Genomic DNA, 12630 nt, shown 5'->3' with positions numbered 1-12630 from the left:
AGCTGGCATCTGTCTAGCGAGCCTGGTCAATGTGAGTCGTAAGTAATGGTGGTTTCTTCATAGCCTCATTTGTGCCTTGCTATTTCTCATGGCGAGGTCCCTAAAGTCAGCCCGGCTCAGGAGCGGATCAATGTCAGGGAAACCCTTCCGTCTTCTTTTAGGGCATAAAATTTAAAAGATGCTTAAGTCAATACTCCTTTTAATAATGTGTCTTACGGAAATGTCTGGGTCCTCCCTTCTAGTTATATAATTAATTGAGCTGCCTGCCACCCACAAGGTACGATCTTTGCTGCCTATAATTTTCCTTAGGTCTAATTGCTATTCTGCTTTCGGTTCTATTTGTCTTTAGATATTCCCCCCCCCCCACCCCAACCCCGTAGTGTGGGGTATGCCTTGTACTTAGTTTTATCTTTCTGTGCTTTTGCTTCTAAATGTCAGCATAATTTTTCTGCCTTATAATATTGGAGATGTTATCAGCATCAATCAGCTCAATGGAAGAGCGGAAAAGATTACACATCATTTATCTGTATTGGTTGTTCACTGTAATGACCCGCCGGACAACACGAACAGATAATCTGTGGCTTTGATGGAAACTAATTATTCTTAAGCATGACAGCCACGAAATAGCTTTTGTGACATTGTTTTTAAAAATGACAGCTACCTAGTCATTATTAGTGCCAGCCGTGGCTCAGCTGCGTTTTCTGAAGATTTTCCTATATAAGTATTGCCACAGTTTGGATTTTTTTTTTTTGTTTTTTGCTGCTTTGTGGGAAAATGAAACTAAAATTAAGAATTTTAAATTTAAAATTGGCATTTGAGTCTGAGCACTAATAGAAGTTCGTGTTTGTTGTCATTCGTTTTTAGCCTTTTTGAAACAGGACCCCCCTGTGGCTTTGATGTGCTTCGAACTTCCTATGTAGCCAAGTGTGTCCAGTACTCCTGCCTCTACCTGGCTTTGCTGGTTTGTACTTCCGCGCCTGGCTAAAAGTTTCTTTTTTTTAATTTATTTTTTTATTTTAAAATTTTTATTAACATTTTCCATGATTATAAAAAAATATCCCATGGTAATTCCCTCCCTCTCCCCCCCGACACTTTCCCCTTTGAAATTCCATTCTCCATCATATTTCCTCCCCATCTCAATCATTGCACTTACATATATACAATACCAACCTATTAAGTACCCTTCTCCCTTCCTTTCTCTTCCCTTTATGTCTCCTTTAAAAGTTTCTTAATGGGACATAACTTGCATTGTCTAGTGAAAATTTGAAGTACAATTAGATGATAATGATACAAGGAGGAGTTAAAGCTCTGTGTATTTATTTATTTATTTTGCTGTTGGCAATTGTCTTGCTCCTGAGGTTTGGAAACATAAATAACAATAAATTAAAACAATGGAAGTCTTTAAAATGATCAATTTTTAAAACAGATTTTATGTGAACAGATGTAGAAGGTTTATTTTATGTGTCTTTGTGTGCAAACATCAAGATAATCCCACTGTATTTCCACTATGTGTGCTGTCTAAAATGTTTTAGAAACTTAGTCACTCTTTGAAATAATATCTGTGTTACTGACAAAACTGATGAGATTTATATGTGATTAAACCATAATGGACACAGATTCACTGGGCCTTGGTTTGAATTAGGTAACTTCACATGCTTAATCCTTTTGTTGATGTTTTTTGTTTCTGGATTGAGAGAGGGTTGGTTGTGCTGGCCGAAACCCTGGACTCCAGGGGACCACTTGCTTCACCCTCCCAGGTGTTGAGACAGCAAGAACATGCTACAGTATCCAGCTGTCCTTTGTTATAACAGATTCTGCGAAATGTTAGATCATGGCTAGAGCCAGACATGGTAGCGCACGTCTTTAATCCCAGCATTTGGGAGGCAGAGGTAGGAGGATCGCCAAGAGTTCGAGGCCACCCTGAGACTCCATAGTGAATTCCAGGTCAGTCTGGGCCAGAGTGAGACCCTACCTCAAAAAACAAAAACAAAAACAAAAACAAAAACAAAAACAAAAACAAACAAACAACAAAAAAAAAAGATCATGGCTAATATCCTGAAATTGATGAAAGAAGTTTACATCTCTAAAAGTAACATCACTATAAAAATAAATCATTGGGCTGGAGAGATGGCTTAGTGGTTAAGGTGCTTGCCTGCAAAGCTTACAGATTCATGTTCACTTCTCCATGTCCCACATAAGCCAGACGTACAACGTGACGCCAGCACGTGAGGCTGCACATGCACACAAGGGGGTACACGAGTCTGGGGTTTGACTGCAGTAGCTGGATGCCCAGGTGTGCCAGTTCTCTGTCCCTCTCTCTTTTTTTTCTCTCTCTCTCTTGCATTAAAAAAAAAAAAAAGCCAGTCTGTTGCACTTGCCTCAAAAAAAAAAAAAAAATCTTGTGTTGCAATGACCTCATTGCTGGTGGAAAACGCTTGCCCAGAGCATGTGGGAGGACAGAGTTTATTTCAGATCATGGTCCCAAGGGGCAGCTTCATGATGGCAGGGAAGAGCGTGGGCACGGGCATTACCTCTTGCTGCAGCAGCAACACACCTCCTCCAGCAGGTTCCACCTCCCAGATGGTCACCAGCTGGGAACATGGAGAGTGTACAAAGTGTTCTGTACCTTGTTTTTGTTTTTTTGTTTTCACTTGAAATCTGAACATTTCCCACAAACGTATATGTAGCTTTTAAAAAATCCAGCAATGTTTATTTAAACCACTTAATAGTGTGCTAAGGCTTGCTCTGTCATCTCACCCTCACCCTCTGGTTTAGAAAACCCTCAGCAGCCACAGATGAGCTGACAGAAGCCCTCAACCGGGGCTTAGTATGTTTAGTGGCTAGCTTAGGCTGACTACTTCTGACAACTTCAAAGTTGAGATTCTCCTCAGCTAGAGATCTTGGGCTGGACATTTGGCTCTGGCCTACCTCTGACACACACGAGCAGGTCACCACTTACCAGAAAACGTCACCTCCATGCACTTCATGGTCCTCACCTCAAAATGAGAGCTGAGCTGAGAGGGGTTAGGCTGTATTTTTTTAAAAAAATTTATTTTTTATTTTCACAACTTTCATTAACATTTTCCATAATTATAAAAAATATCCCATAGTAACACCTCCTCCCCCTGCACTTTCCCCTTTGAAATTCCATTCTTCATCATACTACCTCCCCACCTCAATCATTGTACTTACATATATACACTACCAACCTATTAAGTACACCCCTCCCTTCCTTTCTCTTCCCTTTATATCTCCTTTTTCACTTACTGGCCTCTGCTACTAAGTATTTTAGGCTGTATTTTTGAACCTGTCTCCATCTAGATGTGAACGTTTTCTCTTTGTCTCTGTCTCTGCCCTCCCGTCTCTTTCTTGGCCTTTCTGTCTCAGTTCCTAAGAGCTGGGGTCATAGATGTGCCCCACAACACCTGAACTAAATCCTACATGTTCTTGGTTGGTGTTTTGTGAGCTAAAAGCCACATCTTGACAGGTGATGACGTTTTCGGGAGTAAATAATAATTGTTGGCTGGTAACATGCAAAATTTTATTTTAAAAAAGCTTTTCATTGGGCTGGAGAGCTAACTCGGTGGTTAAGGCACTCGCCTGCAAAGCCTAATGATCCTGGTTCAATTCCTCAGCACCCACATAAGCCAGATGCACAGAGTGGCGCACGTGTCCAGAATTTGTTTGCAGTGTTAGAGGCCCTGGCACACCCCCCTCTCCCTGTCTCTCTGAATCTCTTTGCTTGCAGATAAATAAGTAAAACAGTTAAGAATACTTTATTGACAACTTACACACACACACACACACACACCATGTCCCTGGACCATAGTCCCTTCCTAGCACCCTCTTTAGGCTTCTCTCCCCTAGCCCCCTCCAACATAACCCCTTCTAGACCTCTCCAACTAGGACAGACAACATTTTAAGTGTGACAGTTCAGGTTTATCTCATTATCATTGGGTCCAGGCCTTCATCTCTGAACACGCTGCTCCGAACAGTCTTTGCCCCCAGCCCAGCACAGTAAAGTCAGCAAAAGGGGGAGAAAAACCCGTGCTAACTCCTGTATCCAACTAGCAAGCGCGCAGTGCAGGCTTACGTCTCCGCTGAAGGATGCACGCCGTCGGCAGGTGTTCCCTCATCATGTCTGCTTTGAGAACGACGGCCTCACTCCTCCCCACCCAGCAGCCAACACGAAGGGACACATACTGTGTGCTGAGCATGCTGTGGGCCACTCATTCACAGTGAACGTCAGAGAGGATAAATAAGTTGTCCAGAGACACAGAATTAGTGATGGGACTGGGTGAAGAGTTAATCAAATACCTGCGTAGTTACAGAGATGATTAAAAATGTAACCACATTTAGCACAGTTACAGATTGGGTCAGAGGCTGGCGTGCTGCCTTTCTCAGGGTGATGTGAGACGTCTCTTTCACCTCGAGGATGGTCCTCGTTCCAAGCAGCTCCCAGAGCTGCCTGTGATATCCAGTCCTAAAGAACACATGTAAACAAAGCAATGCCTTGTATTCTCCACATAGCCAGCGATCACTCATGCTGACTTCTGCAGAGCTCCTGCGCTGGCAGACAGCCCTGCTGTTGGAATCTGCAAAGTTGATGATTAGTGGAAATGGTCTGGACTACATCCACAGGACATCTTGTAGCACAATCAAGCCCCACTTCATCACGCCCGGTGACAGGCATCTTCCCGTGAAAGTCTCCATCCGGTGCAGGAGGAGCCAGGCAACAGCTCAGCAGCTAATTAGACAAGGCCACATACAAGGCGAGTACATGCCCCACTTGAATAGGCTGAAAGGGCGCGCCTGTCAAGAGACTCTGTCCTGGCCCTCTGCTTTCTGCCCATTACTGTACTGGTTGAACATTAACACCCAGAAATCTGCTGATGTGCTCCCACATCCTGGGCCCATGCGGAGAAGGAGCTGAAAGGGATCTGGATGTCTTCGAGGTAGTTCAGTGCTTCATTATTCCCCAACACATCAATCTTGGGCTCATTGTTGGAGAAATTGGGGAAATGTGGAGAGTTTGGGTGACATGCAGCCTCTGGGCTTTCTAAGTGTCTCTGCTATGAGTTCTTCCTTTCCAGTGATGTTTGCTTTGAAAAAAAAAAGGCCAGTGATGTTAAAGAGTGTAAAAAGTTTCCCTGTGGAGAGAAAAGCCAGCGTTTCCTTCCCGTTTGCTTCTGTCATCTAAAAGACTGCTGAAAACAAGCTTAGGTGTATGTTTAACAAATGATCAAAATATAACTGCAGATTCTCGAAAATCTTTGTAAACAAGATTCTATATTTTAGAACACAAAACATATAAACATATAATAGCAGCATCAACAATAAAACAATAATTATTTTGTATCGACGTGAGGTATGGTCTTGACTGTTGACCCAGTTATCTCGATACCATATGTCACACCTTGAATATGGCATTGTCTGTGTGTCTGTGATCAGGTTTTCATTTGGACATCTCAAATCAGTTACCACTAGCTATTGGAAGCAGGAGATGTTGAAAGTTTAAGGCATCTCTGGGAAATATCTTGTTTAATGCTATCAGTTCAGAGAAAAGAGTAAAATTTGAGCTTGGCACAAAGCCTCATTCTTTAGTCCCAGCACTTAGGAGAATGAGGTAGGAGAATCACTGTGAGTTCAAGAGTAGCCTATAGGGCTATAGAGTGACTTCCAGGTCAACCTGAGTTAGAGTGAGGTCCCCCCTGAAAAGATGAAATGAGAGGGCGGGGGGAAGGGAGAGAATTAAATTTTAAGGGAGATGGATCCATTGCCACTGTTCCTTGTTTTTCCTAAAACTCTGTGCTGTTCGGGGCCAGGAGACAGGACCCCATCCCACGGTCAGACACACCTGAGCCCAAATCTACCACGCTGCCTCGAGAGCCCGATGTGGGGCTGCCAGTTACTCCCCAGCCTTCCTCCCAGAGTCTGACTAGAGAAATGATTTCATTGTGTATTTCTGAGAGTCATACACTGTCCGTCATCTTTGGGTTGAGTAATTTCAGGAAAAAAATGTATTGCTGGTGAGTCATGCTTACATATGCTAATTAGCATGCCGCGTTTCTGGGTAGCAGCGTACACTAGGCCATCACAGAACAAGGAGCAATATGGCTGAATAGTGAGGCCTGATTAACTTCCAAGTCAACACAAGTGAAAAGTAACAATGTCGGGGTGATTTATGCTTTCTGGAGCCAGGAAGCCACCCCGGAGTAGATTCCAAAGTGTCTGCATATGACCGATGTCGTTTTTATTCATTTTAATTTGGCGCATAAATTTTCTAGTCATACAGAGTCTGTTTCCTAGAATAGCATGTAACAAAATCTGCTGAGGCTGGGAAGACTAGCTGTTGATGGTTAGTACGCGCCTGCAACCAGCTGCTCAAAGTGGCAAAGGCCTTGGAGCACTGAATGGACTGTCTGTATCTCTCAGATAAATGAATGAATGAATAAAAATAAAAAGAAACCCTATCCAGTGAATGTGTAAACTTGCCAGGCATAGTTTCATGCCTTTAATCCCAGCACTCAGGAGGCAGAGGTAGGAGGAGTGCTATGATTTTGAAGCCAGCCTGAGGCTACATAATGAATTCCATGTCATCCTGGGCTAGAGAGAGGTCCTACTTTGAACAACAACAACAACAACAATAATAATAATAAATAAAAAAATTTAAAAACATGAATGTGGGAAGTGGAGGGTTGGGTTTTAGGCCTGGTTTCTGAGTGGGTCTCTAGATTTCTGATCACCATTGAACACCGACTCCCTTTGGGTCTCATTTAGTACAGATATAAAATGAACGGATTGAAGGGGGTACACATCTCAGGTGATTTCGACATTAGGTGTCTAATTAGCCAACAGGTTGACAGAAGTGGCGGGGGCAAACTACCACAACTGAGAAACAGAAAAAGACAGGCACCTATGAATGTCTACCAAGAAGGAACTCACAGAGAAAATGAAGTCTCCACTTTCTGAGCTCAAAATGTATGTCAAATTTAGACTTTTCTAAAAATAAGCATGAGGAGTAGAGGGTCGTGGAGGAGGACTGAAGGATGGGTGAGGAGTAGAGGGTCGAAGAGGAGAACTGAAGGATGTGTGAGGAGTAGAGGGTGGTGGAGGAGGACTGAAGGCAGGGTGAGGAGTAGAGGGTTGAGGAGGAGGACTGAAGGATGGGTGAGGAGTAGAGGGTCGAGGAGGAGGACTGAAGGATGGGTGAGGAGTAGAGGGTTGTGGAGGAGGACTGAAGGCAGGGTGAGGAGTAGAGGGTTGAGGAGGAGGACTGAAGGATGGGTGAGGAGTAGAGGGTGGTGGAGGATGACTGAAGGATGGGTGAGGAGTAGAGAGTCAAGGAGGAGGACTGATGGATGGGTGAGGAGTAGAGGGTCGAGGAGGAGGACTGATGGATGGGTGAGGAGTAGAGGGTCGAGGAGGAGGACTGATGGATGGGTGAGGAGTAGAGGGTCGAGGAGGAGGACTGAAGGATGGGTGAGGAGTAGAGGGTTGAGGAGGAGGACTGAAGGATGGGTGAGGAGTAGAGGGTCGAGGAGGAGGACTGAAGGATGGGTGAGGAGTAGAGGGTCGAGGAGGAGGACTGAAGGATGGGTGAGGAGTAGAGGGTCGAGGAGGAGGACTGAAGGATGGGTGAGGAGTAGAGGGTGGTGGAGGATGACTGAAGGATGGGTGAGGAGTAGAGGGTCAAGGAGGAGGACTGAAGGATGTGTGAGGAGTAGAGGGTGGTGGAGGAGGACTGAAGGCAGGGTGAGGAGTAGAGGGTTGAGGAGGAGGACTGAAGGATGGGTGAGGAGTAGAGGGTCGAGGAGGAGGACTGAAGGATGGGTGAGGAGTAGAGGGTGGTGGAGGATGACTGAAGGATGGGTGAGGAGTAGAGAGTCAAGGAGGAGGACTGATGGATGGGTGAGGAGTAGAGGGTCGAGGAGGAGGACTGATGGATGGGTGAGGAGTAGAGGGTCGAGGAGGAGGACTGATGGATGGGTGAGGAGTAGAGGGTCTAGGAGGAGGACTGAAGGATGGGTGAGGAGTAGAGGGTTGAGGAGGAGGACTGAAGGATGGGTGAGGAGTAGAGGGTCGAGGAGGAGGACTGAAGGATGGGTGAGGAGTAGAGGGTCGAGGAGGAGGACTGAAGGATGGGTGAGGAGTAGAGGGTCGAGGAGGAGGACTGAAGGATGGGTGAGGAGTAGAGGGTGGTGGAGGATGACTGAAGGATGGGTGAGGAGTAGAGGGTCAAGGAGGAGGACTGAAGGATGTGTGAGGAGTAGAGGGTGGTGGAGGAGGACTGAAGGCAGGGTGAGGAGTAGAGGGTTGAGGAGGAGGACTGAAGGATGGGTGAGGAGTAGAGGGTCGAGGAGGAGGACTGAAGGATGGGTGAGGAGTAGAGGGTCGTTGAGGAGGACTGAAGGCAGGGTGAGGAGTAGAGGGTTGAGGAGGAGGACTGAAGGATGGGTGAGGAGTAGAGGGTCGAGGAGGAGGACTGAAGGATGGGTGAATAGTAGAGGGTCGAGGAGGAGGACTGAAGGATGGGTGAGGAGTAGAGCGTCGAGGAGGAGGACTGAAGGATGGATGAGGAGTAGAGGGTCGTGGAGGAGGACTGAAGGATGGGTGAGGAGTAGAGGGTGGTGGAGGATGACTGAAGGATGGGTGAGGAGTAGAGGGTCGAGGAGGAGGACTGAAGGATGGGTGAGGAGTAGAGGGTCGAGGAGGAGGACTGAAGGATGGGTGAGGAGTAGAGGGTTGTGGAGGAGGACTGAAGCAGGGTGAGGAGTAGAGGGTTGAGGAGGAGGACTGAAGGATGGGTGAGGAGTAGAGGGTCGAGGAGGAGGACTGAAGGATGGGTGAGGAGTAGAGGGTCGAGGAGGAGGACTGAAGGATGGGTGAGGAGTAGAGGGTCGAGGAGGAGGACTGAAGGATGGGTGAGGAGTAGACGGTGGTGGAGGAGGGCTGAAGGCAGGGTGAGGAGTAGAGGGTCGAGGAGGAGGACTGAAGGATGGGTGAGGAGTAGAGGGTGGTGGAGGAGGACTGAAGGCAGGGTGAGGAGTAGGGGGTCGAGGAGGAGGACTGAAGAATGGGTGAGAAGTAGAGGGTCGAGGAGGAGGACTGAAGGATGGGTGAGGAGTAGAGGGTCGAGGAGGAGGACTGAAGGATGGGTGAGGAGTAGAGGGTCGAGGAGGAGGACTGAAGGATGGGTGAGGAGTAGAGGGTCGAGGAGGAGGACTGAAGGATGGGTGAGGAGTAGAGGGTCGAGGAGGAGTACTGAAGGATGGGTGAGGAGTAGAGGGTCGAGGAGGAGGACTGAAGGATGGGTGAGGAGTAGAGGGTCGAGGAGGAGTACTGAAGGATGGGTGAGGAGTAGAGGGTCGAGGAGGAGGACTGAAGGATGGGTGAGGAGTAGAGGGTCGAGGAGGAGGACTGAAGGATGGGTGAGGAGTAGAGGGTCGAGGAGGACTGAAGAATGGGTGAGGAGTAGAGGGTCGAGGAGGAGGACTGAAGGCAGGGTGAGGAGTAGAGGGTCGAGCAGGAGGACTGAAGGAGGGCTGAGGAGTAGAGGGTCAAGGAGGAGGACTGAAGGATGGGTGAGGAGTAGAGGGTCGAGGAGGAGGACTGAAGGATGGGTGAGGAGTAGAGGGTCGAGGAGGAGAACTGAAGGCTGGGTGAGGAGTAGAAGGTCAAGGAGGACTGAAGGATGGGTGAGGAGTAGAGGGTCGAGGAGGAGGACTGAAGGATGGGTGAGGAGTAGAGGGTCGAGGAGGAGGACTGAAGGATGGGTGAGGAGTAGAGGGTCGAGGAGGAGGACTGAAGGATGGGTGAGGAGTAGAGTGTCGTGGAGGAGGACTGAAGGATGGGTGAGGAGTAGAGGGTCGAGGAGGAGGACTGGAGGATGGGTGGGGAGTAGAGGGTCGTGGAGGAGGACTGAAGGATGGGTGAGGAGTAGAGGGTCGAGGAGGAGGACTGAAGGATGGGTGAGGAGTAGAGGGTTGAGGAGGAGGACTGGAGGATGGGTTGGGAGTAGAGGGTCGAGGAGGAGGACTGGAGGATGGGTGGGGAGTAGAGGGTCGTGGAGGAGGACGGACAGCTGGGTGAGGACGTGTGGATTTGGGAAGTGCAAGGAACCATTTGAAACCTCTCACGACCTGACAGCAGCAGCTGCACACACAGCATGTTAGATTTTTTTTAATTTTTATTTCTTTAGTGTTTTTTTGCATACATATGGTATCCATAGGAACCGTGTTTCTATCAAGCAACAGAACGCAGCAGGAGTGGTGGACATGGGAAATGGCTAGAGTCTGGTTTCTAATGCAGATCCTGAGCTTGGCACCCTTGGGCTCTATGTTCCAGGCTGCTAACACTGGATGGAGTGTACTATGCTATTCTGGGTGGGTTAATTGTCCCTCCATTTCCTGCAGTGTGTTATGCCTGAATGTCATCACTGAGGTCTGGTTATCTGACCATTGTTCTTGAATTTTCATGTCGTAAAGTGAAGACAGTCTATATGTCGCAGTTACAACTTCACCAGAAGTGAGCAAATTAAGGTGGCTGAGTTGGATGTGTCTGTCTCACAGCCATATGTGTGAATGTTTGTTGTATTAACTTTTCTCCAGAGACAGAAACAGACATCCTTTGACCCCAGATAGGGAATGCTGACCGACCAATGCAGTCGTTATGGGAAGGTCTGAGTTGGTAAGCCAGTTTATGGGGGTTCCTCACAGAGCACTGGTGAGGGGTCACTTCCAGTTGTGTAGGTGGATCATAGGCTGCCTGGCCCCTCTGAAAGGCGCAGCCCAGCCTTGGCATGACTCATGGGTGCTGTCATTGCAGCTCCTGGCACCACTTGTAGGGACTGTGGGAAGAGGATTTCTCTTCCTAAGCACTTCTTTTTTTAAATTTTATTTTATTTTTATTGGTTTTTCATTGTAGGGTTTTGCTCTTTTCCAGGCTGACCTGGGATTCACTCTGTAGTCTCAGGGTAGCCTCGAACTCACGGTGATCCTCCTACCTCTGCCTCCCGAGTGCTGGGATTAAAGGATCTTTTTAAAAAAACTTTAAAAATATTGTTATTATTTTTATTAGAGAGAAAGACACACACACACACACCCCCACACACACACCCCCCCACACACACAGAGGGAGAGAGAGAGAATGGATGTACCAGATTCTGTAGCCACTGCAAACAATACGCCACCATGTGCATCTGGCTTTTGTTGGTTTTGGGGATTCGAATCTGGGTCCTTAGGCTTCAGAGGCAAGAGCTGTAGTCTTAAACACTTCTTATCTAACTTTGGAGAGGGTCTTGCGAATCTTGTGGATTTCAGGAACTTCTGGAGGCTTATGAGTTATTTCCTGAGTCCTAACCAGTCTTCCATCTCTGTGGAAGCCCATGGATCTTAACAAGCATATGATGGAATTTGGGACTCCTTATTATCTTCCTCCAGGATGCAATGTTTCAACTTGGAACAATTTGCTATATAACATTATATACTTTTCTTTTGAAAATATCTGATCTTTCAAGCTCTATATTAGAGAAGAGAGAGAGAGAGAGAGAATGAGAATGTGTGTGTGTGCCTTGCTATTGCAAACTCCAGATGCATGTGCCATTTTGTGCACCTGTCTTTGTGTGGGCACTGGGGAATTGAATCAGGACCAGCAGACTTTGCAAGCAAGTGCCTTCAGCCACTGAGCAAGCTCCCCAGCTCTATCATGCACGTTGATCATAATCTTCTTCTATTACTTTCCTTGGTCCCTGACCCACTTCTCCTTTCCAATGAGTTCCTCTTCTATTTTGATGTTAATTTTTTTTTTTTTTTTTACCCAGCTCCATCCTCCACGATGACATGTTGGATTCAGGCCTTGGGCAGGTAATGACAGCTGCTGTGAGGTCGTGGATGCAAAGCCCACTTCATATTCAGAAGATAGCGTCCCACAGTCCAAAGAAGCTTCTCTCCACACGTCAGCCTTAAACACACACGTGTGGGTTCCAGTTCAACCCGGAGATTCATGTCGAGACACAGGGTTTGAGATTTACTATCTCAAGTTCTAGAAAGCCTGGAGAAAGATTGTCACAGTAACTTTTAGATTAGGGCCCCAGTAATCAGCATGTAATACTGGCTCATTCCAGAAGTTATGGTAAATCTAATGCAATTCCTGAATACCACTTTTGTCCTTGCATGACCTCTTTCCCCTACTCTTTCTATTTCAGTCCTTTAATTAATGAGGCTATGAAAATTTCAAAGGTACTACACACATGTGGCACCATTAAAATACTAGTATAGACTTGATATCGGATTATGAAACTGGGAATGAAGACAAGTCACAGCGCTTGGATTCCACGGGCATTTTTTAACATCAGTTTTGTTCTCTAAGTGGCTCATTTATTCCACCAAGTGAAAACAAAACCCAGAGATATCAGGGCAGAATTGTTGTAAGACTACAGATATTGGCTTGTTTTCTGGGACTCTTGTAGAGACATGGAAATGTGTGTGTGTGTGTGTGTGTGTGTGTGTGTGTGTGTAAGAACTTGAAAGAGTAGTTAAGGTAGAGCAAAGTGAAGCTTACGACTCAGATAAACATCCCAACAGACCATACGCACCCAGTGCATAGACAACCTCTGTGGTTGGGAAACAA

The sequence above is a fragment of the Jaculus jaculus genome, chromosome 18, assembly GCF_020740685.1.
Source record: "Jaculus jaculus isolate mJacJac1 chromosome 18, mJacJac1.mat.Y.cur, whole genome shotgun sequence".
Lineage (NCBI taxonomy): Eukaryota > Metazoa > Chordata > Mammalia > Rodentia > Dipodidae > Jaculus > Jaculus jaculus.
The sequence above is the reverse complement of the archived record's forward strand: the minus strand, read 5'-3'. Positions refer to the sequence as shown.